The 21,281-nt window shown below is 42.0% G+C and overlaps 1 protein-coding gene across 3 annotated transcripts in view; it reads left to right on the top strand.

The window, feature by feature from the left end:
• Positions 1-21,281, top strand: part of ELMO1 (engulfment and cell motility 1) — a 522,734-nt gene that overhangs the window by 328,231 nt on the left and 173,222 nt on the right. The gene's annotated exons all lie outside the window — the stretch shown is intronic.

Genomic DNA, 21,281 nt, shown 5'->3' with positions numbered 1-21,281 from the left:
TAGTCACAATTCATATCAATGTTGTGGTGTCCGTAGCAACCAATCGGAGCATAGGTTTAATTTTAGCTTCGCAGTATAAGAACTTGAAGCTGCACTGTGATTGGTTGCTATGGGGAGCAAAGGCCTACCATATTTTCCGGCGTATAAGACGACTTTTTAACCCCTCAAAATCTTCTTAAAAGTCGGGGGTCGTCTTATACGCCGGGTACAGATAAAATGTGCATATGGTGGGTGGGGGGGAGTGGTCCCGATGACGAAGAGAGGGGGCGTCTCACAGTAAAGTGTGAGTGGAGTATATCCCCCTATTACCTCATTGCGGCAGCGTGGGGGTCTCTGTGCTGGGAGCGGCAGCTCCTCTTCGTGCTGTGGGTGCTCTATGCTGTGGGGCGGCGGTTCATCTTCGTGCCATGGGTGCTGTGGGGCGGCGGCGGGGGCGCATCTTCTTGCAGCGTCGGGGCTCCTCCGGCATCTCCTCCAGGCCCGGAGGCACCGGCGGCCGCATTGCTGTGATGTGTTGACCTCCGGGAAAATGGCCGCTGCTCAGATTCAGATATGAATCTGAGCATGCGCCGCCCCCAGCGGCCATTTTCCCGGAGGCCACCGCATCGCAGCCTACGGGAAAATGGCCGCTACTCAGATTCAGATCTCGTCTCCCGAGATCTCGGGAGACGAGATCTGAATCTGAGCAGCGGCCATTTTCCCGGAGGCCACCGCATCACAGCAATGGGGCTGCCGGTGCCTCCGGGCCTGGAGGAGATGCCGGAGGAGCCCCGACGCTGCAAGAAGATGCGCCGCCGCCGCCCCACAGCACCCACGGCACGAAGATGCGCCGCCGCCCCACAGCACAGAGCACCCACGGCACGAAGAGGAGCTGCCGCTCCCAGCACAGAGCCCCCCACGCTGCCGCAATGAGGTAATAGGGGGATATACTCCACTCACACTTTATTGTGAGACGCCCCCTCTCTTCGTCATCGGGACCACTCCCCACGCCAAAAGGCACATATTCACCGGCCCTATAAGATGACATACGGCGTATAAGAAGACCCCCGACTTTTAAGAAGATTTTATATTTTAACTGGAAAAGTTGGGGGGTCGTCTTATACGCCCAGTCGTCTTATATGCCGGAAAATACGGTATTTTGTTTTAGGAGCTCATAAGAGTGTGGTGGTGTGCTTCCCACTATTCATTTCAGTATTTAGTGATTATAGTAGATTAAGCTCCTGTTTCTAACAACATAATCGAAATGGCTTGGGATGTCGGAATTCACCCGACAACTTTTGCTACATTTTTGGTTGTTTTCTAGTGAAGAAGCAACGAGGGAACTTTACGGAGATCGTTGGAAAAGTACTGTATTTTTCGGATTATAAGACACACTTTTTTCCCAAAAATTTTTGGGAAAATGGGGGTGCGTCTTATAATGTGGATGTACCTTGCCGGCCCCACTGAGATCTTGGTGCTGAAATTCCATCTGCGCATGCGCCGCCCCCGGAAGTCATTTTCCCAGAGTCTACCACATAGGAAACCATGTAACTGCAGGAGCGCTGGGTTTTCACAAAATGTCGGCAGAGCCCCCCCCCCCCCCAGCGTCGTACATCCGAACACCCCCTCATCACAGGCTGTGGCCTGCAGCAACACTCCACTCTTGCCTCCTATAGCCGCGACCCTGGGACCCCGCTTCACCGCAGCCAACACCCCCGGTAAGCAATAAGACGCATGGATTATAAGAAGCACCACCATTTTATTAAAAAAGGATTTTTTTTCCTATTTTTCTCCTCAAAAGTGGGGTGTGTCTTATAATCCGCAAAATACGGTATATTATGTGTTCCTTGTTGAAAAACTTGGTTATCAGGACAAGTCGTAGGATCCGCATGTAGTCTGTTCTGTTTGTGTAGTAGAGCTACGACAGTGTTCTAAAGGAAAGAAACAGAGCTTTTGTTTTGGCGTGCCTATGATCTGGAGAGAACCACAAAATCATAGTGATGGATAGCAATAAAGAACATTTGGGAGCTTACATCCCTGATAGAAGTATATATATGTGGATAGAATCATAAATAAATCCTGAACCTTGTTTATAGCAGAATGCAAAAATGCAACGTACAGGCATTGTACGAATGACTTTTTACACCTTGTAAGAGTACTTATTATGCTCTGATAAATACATATACTCATAACACAGTAATCTCTGGCTGCACATCAAGTTTTGTTATGGTGTTACTAAAGTAGGATTTGTTATTTACTATTATACTTGTGACTGCCTTTGATTAACTGTATATTGCACATGGTTTAATAGGTACCTTGTTGATCCATTTACTATCTTTCCCGACATCCATTTTTGCTTAGGGACTCCCACGAATGTAAGATCCTTATCTTGTAACTTTATATACTATGGTTGTCCCATAGCCTATTTAAGGTATGCCTGCACTGATGCACCATGGTTGTGTCGTTGCCCGCCTGTTTTTAAGTGTGGAGTCATTTATATTAGTATGTTTTGTTCATGTGGCTATAAAGGATTTTTGCATGTTGTTATAAACAAGGTTCAGGATTTATTTATGATTCTATCCACATATATATACGGTACTTCTTCTATCGGGATCTAAGCTCTCAAATGTTTTTTATTGCTATGTATGTTATATTGAGAGTTTCTCATCAAGAAATATGGTTTCTATATCAATCAATTCTAGCTATGCATTCAAATTCATAGTGACGGATGCTACTTTTGTACGTGCAGCGTGGAGCGATTCAACCTTAAAAATAAGAAGGAATTTATAATAACCAGAAATCCCGTCAGCGATTCGCCCTGTGCCTCATGGTATAGGAATATCTGTCCCTTGACCTCTAGTGAAACTTGAAGATACATCTGATTCAGAACATGAAGAGCAGGATTCTGATGACTTTCACGCTAGTCCCAGTGAGCTACAGCTTTTTTCACAGCTCAAATTAAATGATTTAGTCAGGGACCTGGACCTTCTTAAATATTCAACAGAACTTTTAGGGTTTAGACTAAAGGAAAGAACCTGTCACTTGATTGTCATGGTACAGAAGCAGAGAAAAGGAATTCCTCCTTATTTTTCTAAAAATGATACACTAGCGTATTGCAGTGATGTTCTTGGGCTGTGGAAAAATTTAACATTGAGTGCAATGTGAGCGAGTGGAGACTTTGTTGATTTATCCCCCCAAAAATTTGAAAGCTGTGCTACTGCACAATGGCAGCAAGTATGCTTCAGTGTGTGTAGGGTATTCTGTGCAGTTGAAGGTAAGCTACTAGAATTTACACTGGATTTTCAAGGACTTAACTAAGAAGATCAAGGAAGGTCATTATGTGGTACCCATGGACAGCCGGGATAGGACTCATCACTGGAGACAAAAACGAGAACATCATTGCAACCTGGATTCAAGAACATAGTTGCCGAAAGTTTAGTTGATCCCTCTAAAGTTATTCTGCCACCACTCCACATTGAGCTGGACTGATGAAGCAGTTTATGAAAGCTCTACCGAAAGGAGAAACATTTAAGTACCTGTGTATCAAGTTTCAGGGACTGTCCAAAGCAAAACTAAAGGAAGGCATTTTTGTGGGTCTGGATATTCGAAAATTCTTGAAGGATGACTTGTTCAAAACAAAAATGAAAACAATTAAGAAAAGGGCTTGGGTTTCTTTTAAAGAAATTGGGAAGAAATTTGTAGTTAGCAGCAAAGAAGATCCAATATTTAAGTCTATCGTGGAGACCATACTGAAACGTTTCAAAGCCTTGGGTTGTCTGAAGAATTTGAAGTTATGTTTCTACATTGCCGTTTGGACTACTTACGTGAAAACCTTTGGTGATGTTGGCGAAGAGGAAGGAGAAAGATTTAATCAGGATATCAAGAAGATGGAATGACGATACCAAGATAGATGGAATGTGAACACTGTGACGGACTACTGCTGGATGCTTCGCAGAGAAGATTCACAGGCCTTCTATAAGAGAAAAGGTATCAAAAAAAGATTTGAAGAGTAAAGGACATTTATTATTAATAATTTCCAATAAAGTTGCAGAATTAATGTTTAATAATTTTTTATATATAATGTGTCAATTTTTGCCTGCAATGAAGATTTTTCTTGTTCATCTTGCTCAAACGTAATTTCACATGCGTTTTGTGCAAAATCTATGCGTGTAATTTGAAATCAGGGCATAAGAAAATATAAAAATCAGTAATTGGATATGAAAAAAAAATAACCCAAAATTTGCATACCTGTGTAATTGGGCTCAACAATAACTGTGTTTTTGCGAAGTCCCAATAGAGAGAGATTGTGAAACTTTGTCTTGAAACACACTAGTCCACATTTTTTAAGACCTTGACAAGAGTTTCAAGTGCAGTAACTTTCATACTTGAAAATTCTTCTGCCTGTAGTAAAATATTATTGGCTTCACTGAGATGCTTTTACAGCCAAAATATTCATTAGGACTGGAGCTATTCATTTCTTTTGATCAGATGGAAATTGAGCACAAAGCAGTGCTGCTGAATTTCTATTCACGTTCATAAATCTCTAGGTGCTATGTAGCGAGAATCTGCATCTCTGAGTAAATCATTCAAATGGCAATGAAATGTAAAATACACTTAATGTGAGATGAAAGGTACTACAAAATGATTACCAGCTCCATCCTGTTTCACTCCCATTCCCTGAAGGTACCCCTACAACATAAATGAGAGCTAAACTGTAAACCAATTATATAGACTCTGTCCATCCACAATTTGAAGGTTTGGGGGGGGGGGGGTTTATGAAATTATTTGTGGATAATAAATAGTGTTTTGCATTTATTTTCAATGCTGTAGCTTTGAAGTAGGATAGTATTCCAAGGTCACAAATTATTTTAATTATCTTAATTAATAATGGCCAGAGGTGTCAAACTGCATTCCTCGAGGGCCGCCAACAGGTCATGTTTTCAGGATTTCCTTGTATTGCACAGGTGATAATTTAATCACCTGCACAGAATGATTCCAGCACCTTGTGGAATGCTAAGGAAATCGTGAAAACATGACCTGTTGGCGGCCCTCGAGGATTGCAGTTTGACACCTCTGATAATGGGAATAAAATGTTCTCTTGTTAAAGGGAATCTGTTAGCAGGTTTTTGCTATGTAACCTTAGGACAGCATGAGGTAAGGGTTAAAACGCATATGTCAGCAATGTGTCACTCCTCAAGCAGTGTGTTGTTTAATTACAATGAAAGTTTTATCACTTATGACATTATGTAGAAAAATGGGTTAAAAAAATCAAGGGCACAAGAGTATGTCCAACAGAAGTCAAACTTTAGGGTGCTTTACATTTTTGAAAAGCACAGTTAGATATGAAGGCTTCAGTCACAGCCATTGTAGCACAAACCTGGAGATTGCACACCATTGATTTCCCTTTTAATGCTACTTAATTTACTTAAATTATTTTGGACAAAATTATCTCTACATGACTTTTTAAAACATCTGATTATAATACAGGTTTTTAAAGGGAATTCCAATTTACTCTAAATATTCTTTTTTAAGCTACCAAATCCAGTCTTACAGGATTTCAATGTCCATTCTTCACAAATTTCTATTTTGAAATATTCTTATATAAAATACATGGTGGTGCAAAATAAATGTTTTATCACTACCCTTTAGCCTACATTTTATATGAATGCGACACTGGCCTATTCTTAACACAAAGAAATGGAAATACTATAGAATATGGTCTTTTTCTGCTGTTTCCACTGGGATAATAGCACAAGGCTTTATAAGCGAAGAATATAATTATAAGCGAAGAATATAAAACAAGCAAGCCGTAAATAGGTGTTACTTCACCCAACTTTCTACTGCTATCCTTTTGGGATGTATTAAAGTATATAAATAGTTTGTAGTCTAAACATGCTTAGTGCAAAGATAATACCTTATTACATAAAGTATGTCTTATTGGACGGTATTTTGAAATTCGTTATAAAGCCCCCGTCACACTAAGCGAGGTCGCTAGCGAGATCGCTGCTGAGTCACAAGTTTTGTGACGCAACAGCGACCTCAGTAGCGATCTCGCTATGTTTGACACGTAGCAGCGACCAGGCCCCTGCTGTAAGATCGCTGGTCGTGTCGGAATGGCTTGGACCTTTTTTTGATCGTTGAGGTCCCGCTGACATCGCTGAATCGGTGTGTGTGACACGGATTCAGCGATGTCTTCACTGGTAACCAGGGTAAACATCGGGTTACTAAGCGCAGGGCCGCGCTTAGTAACCCGATGTTTACCCTGGTTACCATCGTAAATGTAAAAAAAACCAAACACTACATACTCGCATTCCGGTGTCCGTCAGGTCCCTTGCCGTCTGCTTCCCGCACTGACTGACTGCCGGCCGTAAAGTGAAAGCACAGCACAGCGGTGACATCACCGCTCTGCTGTTAGGGCCGGCAGTCAGTCAGTGCAGGAAGCGGACGCCGGGGGACGCGAAGGTGAGTATGTAGTGTTTGTTTTTTTACATTTTACACTGGTAACCAGGGTAAACATCGGGTTACTAAGCGCGGCCCTGCGCTTAGCAACCCGATGTTTACCCTGGTTACCCGGGGACCTCGGCATCGTTGGTCGCTGGAGAGCGGTCTGTGTGACAGCTCCCCAGCAACCACACAGCGACTAAACAGCGACGCTGCAGCGATCGGCATCGTTGTCTGTATCGCTGCAGCGTCGCTAAGTGTGACGGGGCCTTAAATCTAGACTTCTTCTAGCACTTGAAATATTGAGTGTGTGAATTCTAAATGTCACAATGTTTCAGAACTGATTGCCAGGTCTCTTACAATACTCAGATAGAGAAAGACCTGTCATTTAGGTCGGGTATGAAGAAGCTAGAAGCTGGCAAAAACAAAAATTAAACCTCAAAGTTATATTAATAAAAACCACAGTTCGTTAACCAAAAAAGAAAAAAACAACAAACAACTCAAACCTTTGACAGCTCCACCAATTGAAAAAAAGCAGTCATGGCTTATAATATGGAAACACAATAAAAAATATATTTAAAAAAAAAATAGGATTTTGTTGTGAAAAATTGTAATAAAATATAACAAAAACTTTACATATTTGATGTCTTTAATAGAGTTTGTGCATATTGATTTGCATATGGGAGGCTATGTGGGGCTCATGCTGTATATGGGAGGCTATGTGGAGCTCATGCTGTATATGGGAGGCTATGTGAGGGCTCATTCTGTAAATAGGAGACTATTTGGGGGCACTTACAGTATATAGGGGGATATATATATGGGCTCATACGCTATATAAGGGGCTGTGTGCGGGCTCATACAGTATATAAGGGGATGTCCGCTGACTTAATTCTGCTCAATATTAAGTGATACAATTAATATTAATATAAAATAATTATAATTGATATGTTAATATTAATTTTGAGCAGAATTAATTTCAGCCTATTGGTTTGGCCCTCAACAACCGTCAGTCTCATGTGGCTCCTTAGGAGAATACATTTCCCACCCCTGGCTTATTGTAAGCCATTGCCTGAGACCTATAGAGCAAAGTATGGATCTTATATAGCGATTTCAAAGGTCAAACTAAGATGATTTTAGTTTCATTAAAAATGAATAGTTGTCTTTGCTGTTCTTAAATATATGCCAGTATTTAATTTCCCTGCTGTCTCATATAAAAGGTGTCGCATTTAGAGGCGGGCAAAGCGCCAGAATTGGCACATGTAATAAATTTGCCATTTCTGGGCAGCTGTGGGCTGCTATTTTTAGGCTGGGGGGGCCTATATCAATGGCCCCTTACTAGTCTGAGAATACCAGCCCCCCGCTCTGAGCTTTAGCAAGGCAGGTTGTCAAAAATGGGGGGGACCCCACACCGTTTTTTTTAAAATCATTTATTTAAATAATAAAAAAAGCGTGAGGAGTGGACCCCTCTATTCTTGATAACTAGCCTTGCTGAAGCTGACAACTGGGGGTTGCAGCCCCCAGCTGTGAGTTTTCTCTGGTTGGTTATCAAAAATAAGGGGGAACCCATGCCGTGTTTTTTTTTAATCATTATTTTTTTATAGCGCAGGAGCGGCAGATGAAAACTCCCATCCGCCGCTCCTGCTCTCACTGTAATTAGCGGCTGTAGGTGTCAGATGATGGGAGCAGCAGTCCCATCAGCTGACACCAGTGATCGGAGGTAAAGTTTATACCTCCGATCACAGCTGAGCGCTTCCGCTGTCTTCTGACAGTGTGGGACCCACGGCTTACTGACTGGCGGGGAGGATTTCCCCGCCAATCAGAAGCGGTGTTTGCCACGCTGTCATGCATATGACAGCGTGTCAAACACTGTAATGTCGGACCCCCCATTCAAGTGAATGGGGTTCGGGTCCGCTCTGCTGGATGACAGGCTGCATGGACGCATCATGCAGTCTGCCATCTATATGTAGCAGAGCAGAGTGTGACGTCACATCCGGCTGTCCTTGACTTTTCTGCAGCAAATACGCTGCAAGAAAAGTCAACCTGCGTATTTGCAGCGTTTTTTTACCATCCATTCAACTCAATGGGTGGAAAACGCTGGAAAAACGCTGAAAGAAGTGACATGCCCTATGTCAAAAAAACGCTGCAAAGCACAAAATACTGATCACACAAAAATCAATGTGTGTGAATGAGATTTCTGAAATCTCATAGGCTTTGCTTGTACTGTAAAAAGCAGCTGAAAATTAGCAGTAAAAAAACGCAGCAAAACGGCCCTGTGTGATTTTGTTTTGAGGACAAGGCAAGTTTTTTATCTTAAAAGGAACCTGTCACCAGTTTTGTTACATAGCAGCTAAAGATATCGCCTTATTTAGCATCTGCTGTGCATTCCCTAAATCCTTATACTGTATAACCCCCTGACTCCCCTTCTATACTCCGAAAAACCTTTTTAATTTCTCCCACGCTGTATGATAATCTTCTCAATCCGGTCCGATGGGCGTGGTTTCGGGCCTCTGTATCCCTTCCATTGGCTGTTGCTCGCCGTCCTCCTGACATGGATGACGCCTCTTGCTCCGTGCGACATATCGCGCCTGCTCAGAAATATTGCGTTTTGCACCTGCGCAGCATGCTTTCCCCAACTATGGGCAAAGCCGAAAAAAACAGAAATGTCATGCGCCGACACACGTACTTCCGGCTCCTGTACCAGGACTATGTTTACCAGCGCATACGCACTTCTGTATTTTGGCTTTGCCCGCAGTTGGGGAAAGCATGCTGTGCAGGGGCAAAACGCAATATTTCTGAGCTGGTGTGATATGTCGCATGGCAATGTGGATCGTTAGACATGTCAGGAGGATGGCGAGCAGAAGCTGGGGGTAGGGATGCAAAGGCCCGAAACCACGCCCATCGAACTGGACTGAGACAATTACCATACAGCGCGGGAGAAATTAAAAAAGGTTTTTGGGAGTATAGAAGGTTAGTCGGGGTTATATAAGGATTTAGGGAATGCATAGCAGACATTGAATAAGGTGATATTTTTAGGAGCTATTTCACAAAACTCGTGACAGGTTCCCTTTAAGCCTTGTCCTTCAAAAAGCAATTTTTCTAGAAAGTTGGAATATGTCCTTTGCTTTATTACAAATAGTGGGAGAGAACAAAACAGGTTTTGTTTTATTTTTTAATAATTTAACAATTTGGCGCCTGTTGCTTGTAAGGCTAGGCTCACATGACTGTTTTTCTTTCATCCAAGAAAATGGATCTGATTATGCTAATCACACTTTGATCAGACTTTAAATCAGAGTGTGATCCAATTTTCTCTGACATGGAGAAAAAATACATTTTCTCCACCTTTTCTATATTGTCAGTCCATGAAAATCGAACCACACTCAAATAAAATCGTACAACTCGCATGTTATCTTTCTCTACAGACCCATAGAGATGAATTAGCAGTGGCAACTGCCATCCGATTCTCGGTGGCACATAGTGCATGCTGCAAACTTTTTTTCCTCGGACGGAATCAGACATGTGCACGACCCCATAGAATAATATGGGGACAAGTACGATCTGTCAAAAAGACTGATAGCACTTTCCAAAGCGGAAAACAAAGCAGAGACAAAATTGCTTGATAGGTGTATTAATACATGAAAGCCGGGTGCATACAGCGCTCATATCCAGTCTACATTACTGGATTATACATTCGCATGAAATTGAATCTTAGATCAGGTTTCAAACTGTATATTATATGGTATGAAAATGAATGAAGGAATATAGATCGGAAATGCAGATTGAAACGTAGTGCAAATTTATTAAATATGTGTAACCACTAATATATGTAAATATGTTTTCCACACCAAAAGGTGTAGCATTTCCAGCAGAAGCACATAAGAGAATTCTGGTGTAAAAGCTTTGATGACGGTCCTTTGTCTCACAAAAGATAGATAAAAAGTGATTAAAAAGTCACACGTACCTCAAAATGGTACCTGGAAAAGCATCAAATAACCCTGCAAAATAATAAGCCGTAATACAACTCTATCAACAGAAAAATAAAATGTTTTTATGTCTCTCACAATGTGGCAAAAATATATATATTTTTTACTAATTATTTTTATGTAAGGCTGGTTTCACACTTGCGTTTTGATCTGCAGCGTTTTAGCGCTAAAAAACGCATGCATTTTTTTTTCCTATACTTAACATTAAAAATGCATGCGTTTTTTTAGCATGCGTTTTGACGCGTTTTCGGCAACGCATGCGTTTTTTTACGCGTGCGTTTAGTTGCAGAAATGCAACCTGTAGTAATTTCTAGCGGCCTTTTTTTGCCGCAAAAAAATGCATGCGTTTATTCGCGGCAAAAAAATGCATTGCTGTCTATGTAAACGCATGCGTTTTTAAGCACATGCGTTTGCTTGCGTTAAAAACGCATGCGTTTTTATAGAAAAACACAAGAAAAAACAAGAAAACCCTAACCCTAACCACAAGAAAAAACAAGAAAACCCTAACCCTAAACACAAGAAAAAACAAGAAAACCCTAACCCTAGGATTACTAGGGATCCTAACCCTAACCCTAAGGTTAGGATCCCTAGTAACCCTAGGGATCCTAACCCTACCCTAGGGATCCTAGCCCTAACCCTTAGGGTTAGGGTTAGGATCCTAACCCTTAGGGTTAGGGTTAGGATCCCTAGGGTTAGGGTTAGGATCCCTAGGGTTAGGGTTAGGATCCCTAGGGTTAGGGTTTGGGTTAGGATCCCTAGGGTTAGGGTTAGGATCCCTAGGGTTAGGGTTAGGATCCCTAGGGTTACTAGGGATCCTAACCCTAGCTATTTCTGTTTATAGTGGGTTTTCTAGTTGATTTTGATGATTGGCAGCTGTCACACACTTCTCAGCATGCGTTTAAAAAACGCAAACGTAGGAAAAAACGTATGTAAACGCGGCAACGTTTACTCCAAGCTGGTTGGCTATTGCAGATTCAGTCTTCCCAGCCTGGTGCAGGGCTACAATTTTGTTTCTGGTGTCCTTTGACAGCTCTTTGGTCTTCACCATAGTGGAGTTTGGAGTCAGACTGTTTGAGGGTGGGCACAGGTGTCTTTTTATACTGATAACAAGTTTAAACAGGTGCCATTACTACAGGTAATGAGTGGAGGAAAGAGGAGACTCTTAAAGAAGAAGTTACAGGTCTGTGAGAGCCAGAAATCTTGATTGTTTGTTTCTGACCAAATACTTATTTTCCACCATAATATGCAAATAAAATGGTAAAAAAACAGACAATGTGATTTTCTGGATTTTTTTTTCTCAGTTTGTCTCCCATAGTTGAGGTCTACCTATGATGTAAATTACAGATGCCTCTCATCTTTTTAAGTGGTGGAACTTGCACTATTGCTGACTGACTAAATACTTTTTTGCCCCACTGTATAAGTAAAGAGAAATTCTCGTGGAGTCTCTAAAGCATTTTAGATAGAGCGATAGTCAGCCACTATGCCGCTCTGAAGCTGACCATGAGAGGCCATGACCATAAGAACCCGTCTATGTTGGCATGATGGGCAGACAGTCGTTTGTGTATATATATGGCCATTTTAACAAGCTCAGTTTTGTTCCCACAGGAGATAAGTCAGGGGTGTCTGAAATATTATCTCTCAATTTGATGAAACCCCTTCTAAATGCTTTTAAGACAAGGTGTCTTCTTGCTCTTACAGGTACTCAGCTAATTAACTAGCTAGATGCTACTTTCCAGTTTATAAACCTAACAGGATTTCCTCTGGCTACTTGACAACGACATAATTGTGCCTGAATAGTCTAATAATGTCAAAAAGGTTTTCTCCCTATTACTTAAATGTGATCTAAAAGGTGTCGACAGCAAACCCCAATCATGCAGAGAATAAGGCTTTCATCTTTTTGCTTGACGTGCTGAGATATGATGAGCTATGAGAAAAGAGGAAAGGAGAAGCGCAGAGCTGGCAGGCCTTATTATCATGTAATGCATTATCTCTTGTATGCAGCAGGCAAGATTAGAAGCTCCATGCTGGAAAGTTAGAATGCTGTGAGATAAGTGCTGTGGATATTCTGAGCACGCCTCATAAATGCTGGCTGCAGAAAATCTGCATCCAGGCAATGAGAATGTAAATGATCTGCGCTTGGACCGTATCATAAAGACATTTCATTTTAGAATGTTAATAAAATTATAGAAACGTCTTAATAAACGCACACATGAATGAAATATGCAGATCTTTAGTAAGAAATAAAGCATGAAGATCATTCTATATAGTTTTTTTCACCTGATATCTCGTAAACTGTTGTGATTTATTTGATGAATTTGTTTTTCTATTCCACATTTTATGGGGTTTTTTTTCTTATCTGTGGCACATTTTGCTGTTCTGACCATCAAATAGCAACAGCTCCTTGGCCGGAAAATTCAAATTCCCTTCCATCGTCTTTTTTTAGTTATTATTATTTCATCATTTGATAACTATCAGTAAAGGATGTACAGTGTGTGCATATAAAATAGCGCTCCTGTCCAGCACTGCTCCGGTCTTCTCCTGTGTCCTGTGACCGCCAATCTGACTGGCCGGCTCACTCCATGAACTGTTCGCTCCCTTCTTACAGTAACTGTGAGAGCCTTGTCCTGAGTCTCATAGATTTACATGGAGAAAAAGAGACTTCTGGTTCACACAGGAAGCTGGAGTTTGCTGGCTAGTTCCAACTGCGGGCAAATGATCCAGGAGGACAGGACCTGAGCTGGGCTGGAAGGGCAGGAGTTGGTGAACCTTAATGGACAAGCTGAACATATTTTACGGATTGCTATAAATTGTTGAAATTAAAACAAACGAACACTGGAATGATACTTTAAGGATACTATGTTGTAACTTTTATTGTGTGATATGTTTAGGTGCAGTGGTAGACGTGGTATTAGCATGCAGCATACAGTATTTTAGATAAGATGTTTGTTTTCCGTGCTGCCACTATAGTAAGGGTTTAACTTTTATTGGAAGAAGGTTCTCATATGTACATTAAAGCCCCCAATGGGTTTGGTGACCAGTTTAGCACGTATGGAAGTCCCAGAAAATTTATTTTTGGCTGAAATATTGGTCTGGCATGTCTGATTTTGGACTGCTGGTCATATTTACTCCTGGAAATAAGCTGTTGCAAGACATATCTGACGATGGCTCTTTCATAGTCATCACAGGTGTGCTTGGCCGTATGAGCGCTCCTTTGTACGGGAGAGTTGGATGAATGATTGTCCAAACTATCGGTCGGCTGACAGCCATCTTACGTGTATGACGGGCTTAAAGGGCTTTTCAGAGAATGAGCTAAAAGGCGTCCCTGATATATTTCCAGTTGCAGCCCATCCTATTCTCGTATCACGGCGAGCTGTAGACTGAAGACACACAGCTGGCGAAGCCTGCATCTCAGCTGACAAGAGCTGTATCACACATACATCAGTCAGCTGGGAACAGCTGTTATATGAGAAGAAATATATTTAATTCCTCCCTAAACACAAAAGGAGTTATCTCTAGCGTCATCCGCCTCAGTTTATTTGTTTTTCAGTTGGACATAGTGTCAGACTCACAGGAGAAGGAGGATGTAGCTGGAGATCACCTCAATGAGCACAACATGGGTTGAATCATATTTCTTCACATACCGCAGCCATGCTCCCGGCCAGCGGGGTATGTGTGATACAACTTGTCAGCTGATAGTCTGGTAAACTGTTTGTGTCACAAGACCTGACTCTCAACTAACACAAGTTGTATCACACATACAACCAGCTTGTCCCAGCTTAGAATCGGGTGAATCCTCACAGTGCGTGTGCTGGGGGAATTCATAAGTCTGCAGCCGCGCAGAGTGAGGCCAGACTGATCATTATAGACCAGACAACCCCTTTAAGAATGCTTGTTTCACAATAATATTTCTGGCCTCCCATCATCCGAAGAAGTGATCTTTTGTGCAGAATAAATGATCATTGTGTGTGAACAGGACTTGTGCTGCTGAGAACTATGGCAGCCAAATACATACTGAATTATCAGTATAACAGGCTATTAAATGATCGTCAGTCGGTAAATATATGCTAATTGGCAGTTGTTTCGCCTGACCCATGTAAATAGACATATAGAAGCTACTGCAGCAGAAAAAAAAGATTACTGCAGGTACACCACGGTCTTTCCTGACAGATAGCTGTGGATTAATTAGAAAGCGAGGAGAAAGTACTGATCATTTTATGCATTCCTATAGAAATCATTCTGTTTTTAACCTTTAAACCTTGCACTGCAGAGTGATGGCAAAGCAGCCAACAAGTGCACAGCTCCATTTTGGAACTACAATAAGACTGTTGGAAACTACCTTCTGAAGCTTCTTAGGAGAATATGAAGGGGGTGTAAAGCTGCTATCAGAGTAAGGCCTCAGTCACACATTCGTGTTTAAACACGTATGTGAAGGTATGGAACCAGTGTCCTCAGTATATGGTCAGTGTAACCGTTTTTACCATCATTGACTCATCAGTGTTTTTTACGAATGGATAAATAAATTACAAAGCTTCTCCTAGCGTTTGCAGATGGCTTTTGTGTTCTGTATGTTCTTTTTCACAGACCCATAGACTTGTATGTATTGACATGTCTCTATGAGGTTTGCACAGACACACGGTCTGTGAAATAGAATGGACATGTGAACAGCCCTATAAACTATAATGGGTACATTCGTATCTGTGAGAAACACTGAAAGAACACATACACTCACCGGCCACTTTATTAGGTACACCATGCTAGTAACGGGTTGGACCCCCTTTTGCCTTCAGAACTGCCTCAATTCTTCGTGGCATAGATTCAACAAGGTGCTGGAAGCATTCCTCAGAGATTTTGGTCCATATTGACATGATGGCATCACACAGTTGCCGCAGATTTGTCGGCTGCACATCCCAAAGATGCTCCATACAAGGCAGGATGGATCCATGCTTTCATGTTGTTTACGCCAAATTCTGACCCTACCATCCGAATGTCGCAGCAGAAATCGAGACTCATCAGACCAAGCAACGTTTTTCCAATCTTCTACTGTCCAATTTCGATGAGCTTGTACAAATTGTAGCCTCAGTTTCCTGTTCTTAGCTGAAAGGAGTTGTACCCGGTGTGGTCTTCTGCTGCTGTAGCCCATCTGCCTCAAAGTTCGACGCACTGTGCGTTCAGAGATGCTCTTAGGCCTACCTTGGTTGTAACGGGTGGCGATTTGAGTCACTGTTGCCTTTCTATCAGCTCGAACCAGTCTGCCCATTCTCCTCTGACCTCTGGCATCAACAAGGCATTTCCGCCCACAGAACTGCCGCTCACTGGATTTTTTTTCTTTTTCGGACCATTCTCTGTAAACCCTAGAGATGGTTGTGCGTGAAAATCCCAGTAGATCAGCAGTTTCTGAAATACTCAGACCAGCTCTTCTGGCACCAACAACCATGCCACGTTCAAAGGCACTCAAATCACCTTTCTTCCCCATACTGATGCTCGGTTTGAACTGCAGGAGATTGTCTTGACCATGTCTACATGCCTAAATGCACTGAGTTGCCGCCATGTGATTGGCTGATTAGAAATTAAGTGTTAACAAGAAGTTGGACAGGTGTACCTAATAAAGTGGCCGGTGAGTGTACATGCGACACGGCCATCTGGATGAAGTAAAAAAGGGAGTACTTTGAGGATTAGGTTCGATTCATCTCCTAGTTTGTTTTACGTGCTTTTCTTTATTCCTTGTTTCCATAACTTTTCTTTCATGGTAATTCTCCTTTCAGCCTGAAGTTACAATGTTTCCTTAAATTGCTTATAGTCTTTCTGAGTAGTTAACACTAGAGCTTTGTTTTTTTAAGTATTACTGTAGCTATATTTCACAGATGTTACAATAAACCCCTTTGAAGTCAACCTATCGGCTCAGCCGCTGATCATAGCTTTAAAATTGAGTAGAAGAAGACGGATGCACAACCACTAAAGGTGAGCCTTTGACTAACCCTTATCATTGGTGGTCTTGGTTTATGTGCACGTGTTGCGCTTTCTTTCCTTCTTTTATAATCTGCTCCAACTTTCCACTCTGACAGCTCTGCTCCCACTGACAGTGCCATAAGATGCGAGCTGCAGTGTCACAAACATTTTGATGCCTGAGATAGATGCAGAGCTATGCTCTCCTTCCTTCCTTTCTTTATTCCAACTTGTAGTCACAGTAGATACCAGCAGTGAGATCTGTGAGGCCTGGGTAATAGAATAGTACTGCTGAGTGTTATTACAGGATTTGCCAAATCACACCGAGAAGGTGGGTTCTCACAATCTCTAGGGGCGTTGTCATTTTTTTCCTGCATGATGCTGCCTGCTTTTGATTGGTCAAAGTCATACATGGGAAAAAGCAAACAACCCCAGTGAAGAATCTCTGCTAACACCCCCTTAGTTGCATGGGAACTTAGCTTTACAAGTTAATATCTTTTTTCGCCCTATAAACTTATCACCTTTAAAATCATGTAAATGGGGTTCCTACAACCCATTTACATTCTTATAGGTGCCCCTGTATACCTTTGAAAAAGTGTTTTATACATGTTCCGTACTGTATGTAAATTTTGTGGTCTGGTCCAATAGGTGAATCCAGATTGTGATCAGCGCCACCCCAGTTTCTTCAAACGTCGCCTTTTGTATCTGCATGGAAGAGGATAACGTCTCTATATCATACACATGGTGCTTAAAGTCTGACACCAATACAGTGGAATCAGAGACCGGCAGTGCGAAGTCATGTAATGTGCAGCCGCAGGCATCACTTGTATGTCACCAGCTCCCTGGCTATTCAGTAGGGCAGAGTGCACAGATCTCTAATTCCACTACACAGGCGCGAGATTTTAAGCATTGCATGGATGCTTACTCATCATCCACTTCCATCCAGATAGAAAAGTTGGCATTTGAATGGAGTGAGACTTTGCTGATAGCAATCTGGATTCGCCCATTGGACCAGACCACACATTTTACATACGGCCTGGGACATGTATAAAACATTTTTTCAGAGATATTCAGGGGCATCTATGAGGATCTAATGTGGTTGTAAGGTGATGGGCATAGTTTACATTGCATAAAACTAGTAATCGGATCCCGTTAAAAAAAATTCAGACTATTAAGTTCTTTCCAAACTTTTAAAATCCAAAGGTCCGTAATAGATTTTAAACTAGATATATACATAAAGAAAAACTGTGATTACTGTTAGTGCTCTACTACAGCTCTGTTAACTTTAACGGGTCTGCTAAAGGTACCTTCACACTAAACGATGCTGCAGCGATATCGACAACGATGCCGATCGCTGCAGCGTCGCTGTTTGGTCGCTGGAGAGCTGTCACATAGACAGCTCTCCAGCGACCAACGATGCCGAGGTCCCCGGGTAACCAGGGTAAACATCGGGTTACTCAGCGCAGGGCCGCGCTTAGTAACCCGATGTTTACCCTGGTTACCATTGTAAATGTAAAAAAAACAAACAGTACATACTCACCTTCTGCTGTCTGTCACACGTCCCTCGCCGTCTGCTTCCCGCACTGACTGTGAGTGCCGGCCGGAAAGCAGGGCACAGCGGTGACGTCACTGCTGTGCTCTGCTTTCACTTTACGGCCGGCGCTCACAGTCAGTGCGGGAAGCAGACGGCGAGGGACGTGTGACAGACAGCAGAAGGTGAGTATGTACTGTTTGGTTTTTTTACATTTACAATGGTAACCAGGGTAAACATCGGGTTACTAAGCGCGGCCCTGCGCTTAGTAACCCGATATTTACCCTGGTTACCACTGTAAAACATCGCTGGCATCGTTGCTTTGGCTGTCAAACACGACGATACACGCCGATCTGACGACCAAATAAAGTTCTGAACTTTCAGCAACGACCAGCGATATCACAGCAGGATCCAGATCGCTGCTGCGTGTCAAACACAACAATATCGCTATCCAGGACGCTGCAACGTCATGGATCGCTATCGTTATCGCTGCAAAGTCGTTTAGTGTGAAGGTACCTTAAAAAATCATTCATTTGACCCCAGTTATCTCAGTTTCCCAGGCAGGTAAACCTCCTTAAAGGAGTTGGGCAAAACCATTTCTTTCTCCAGTGCAAAATTATCTTATCTTTCAACCAGTGTTAAACATACCAAGGATGGCAAGGTAAACTACCGTGTGTTTTTTAATGTCTATTAGAACTAGATCTCCAACCTATCTGTTTTTCTGAATTTGACAATAGATATTCTTGTTGTTCTACCCTTCTATAAAAATGTTGAAATTACCTTAGTCTATCAATTGCGCTGATGTCTTTAGAGCACATTAAAAATGTAAGAGTATAATCTTACCACTTTCAAAAGCGATTTCCCTCCTGAAACCTAGATAGGAAGAACCTTACAAGCTTTAATCTTTCTATCTTTTTTAGTGGAGCAATAATTATGTTGATAAATGTTCTCTTGGTCCCTTGCAAACCTTACACTTAAGGAAAGAAGCAACGACCACAAATCTTACCATAAACATTGCAAGTAATTAGACTTAATGCATCGCAAGTAATTAGACTTTAGAATCTAAGAGCAGAACATCCAAAAGGAAAGTGCTTTTCCGTATTTATATAAGGACATTTCAGATTACTTTACTGAAATATTTGTAAACTACGAAAAGTTACAGCTTAAGTGGTCATCTATGATTTTTTAATACATTTTTTTGTGTGAATTATTATAGATTGAGACATCAGTATGATCTGTTAAATTACTATCAGTATATATTTCTTATGTTTGGAACTTATTTTGTGTCAATCGTGTGCTTATCGTTCTTGTTTTACATAAAGGGGTTGTCCACTAATCAGACATCCCCTTCTCAATCACCATGGTCCCCCATGTAAAATAATAACAGCCTGCACTCTCCTCTGGTGCTGGCACTTTTCCAGGGATGAGCCCTTTTGCCAATGAGCGGTCGCTTTCCTCTCACTTCTTTTGTAAGAAACTGACATCCAGAAGAAGTGAGAGCTGCAGCTACTCTCTGACCTACTTTCGTCATCTTTGTCTTTAGCGGATATTGATCAGCTGCAGGGCTCATGTGACATAACTATGTCATGTGAATTCCAGGAGACCTGACTCTGACGCTGCTGTAACGGCTCCTGCACTGAAGGCGAGTACAGGTTATTATTTTACGTCGGGGGAATATGGTGATTGAGAAGGGGTTTTTCAAGTAGTGGACAAACCCTTAAACCAATAATCTTTAAGTACACAGTCTTCAATAACAATTTCATCAATCATGTTGCACTTTAACCCTTTAGTGACCAGGCCAAATTTTTTAAATCTGACCAGTTTCACTTTATGTGGTAACAACTCTGTAATGCTTCAACAAATCCCACACTGTAGTTTATGATAAAGGTAAATGTACACTACCGTTCAAAAGCACAGTTTTTTCCAATTAACCTAACATTAAATGATTCAGAAATACACTCTATACATTGTTAATGTGGCAAATGACTATTTTAGCTGCAAACGTCTTGATTTGTAATTCAATATCTTCATAGGTGTATAGAGGCCCATTTCCAACAACCATCACTCCAGTGTTCTTATGGTACTTTGTGTTTGCTAAGGCCTCTTTTACATTTCCGTCGGTACGGGGCCGTCGCAAACCGTCGGCCTGACGTACCGACAGACGTTGTACAAATAGTGCACAATGTGGGCAGCGGATGCTGTTTACAGACACATCTGCTGCCCATTATGAGTTCCGGGGAGGAGGGGGCGGAGTCCCGGCCACGCATGCGCGGTCGGAAATGGTGGTTCCGACGGACGAAAAAAAGGTTACATTGAACGTTTTTTTCGTCACGACGGGCCGCAAAATCACGACGCATCCATTGCACGACGGATGCGACGTGTGGCCATACGTCGCAATGCGTCGCTAATGCAAGTCTATGGAGAAAAAACGCATCCTGCGGGCAACTTTGCAGGATGCGTTTTTTCTCAAAAATGACGCATTGCGACGTTGGCCAAACGACGGAAGTGTGAAAGAGGCCTAACTGTGTAAGAAGGCTAATGGATGGTTAGAATACCCTTGAAAACCGTTGTGCAAGTATGTTAGCACAGCTGAAAAGAGTTTGGCTGATTAGAGAACCTATAAACCTGACCTTCCTTTGAGCTAGTTGAGAATCTGGAGCATTACATTTATTGGTTCCATTAAACTCTCAAAATGGCCAGAAAAAAAAGAACTTTCATATGAAACTCAACATTCTATTCTTGTTCTTTAGAAATAAAGGCTATTTACCATGCGAGAAATTGCCAAGAAACTGAAGATTTCCTATAATGATGTGTACTACTCCCTTCAGAGGAGAGCACAAACAGGCTCTAACCAGAGAAGAAAGAGAAGTGGGAGGCCCCACTGCACAACTGAGTAACAAGACAAGTACATTAGAGTCTGTAGCTTGAGAAATCGACGCCTCACAGGTCCTCAACTGGCAGCTTCATTAATTTGTACACACAAAACCCCAGTGTTAACGTCTACAGTGAAGAGACAACTCCGGGATGCTAGCCTTCAGGGCAGAGTGGCAAAGAATTTACCATATCTGAGACTGGCTAATAAAAGGATAAGATTAATATGGGCAAAAGAACACAGACAATAGACAGAGGAAGATTGGAAAAAAGTGTTATGGACAGACAAATCCAAGTTTGAGGTGTTTGGATCACACTGAAGAACATTTGTGAGACGCAGAACAACTGAAAAGATGCTGGAAGAGTGCCTGACGCCATCTGTCAAACATGGTGGAGGTAAAGTGATGGTCTGGGGTTGCTTTGGTGCTGGTAAAGGGGACATTTGTACAAGGTAAAGGGGATTTTGAATAAGGAAGGTTATCACTCCATTTTGCAACCCCATGCCATACCCTGTGGACAGCGCTTGATTGGAGCAA

The sequence above is a fragment of the Ranitomeya variabilis genome, chromosome 6, assembly GCF_051348905.1.
Source record: "Ranitomeya variabilis isolate aRanVar5 chromosome 6, aRanVar5.hap1, whole genome shotgun sequence".
Classification (NCBI taxonomy): Eukaryota; Metazoa; Chordata; class Amphibia; order Anura; family Dendrobatidae; genus Ranitomeya; species Ranitomeya variabilis.
This window is presented reverse-complemented; position numbering and strand designations above follow the sequence as displayed.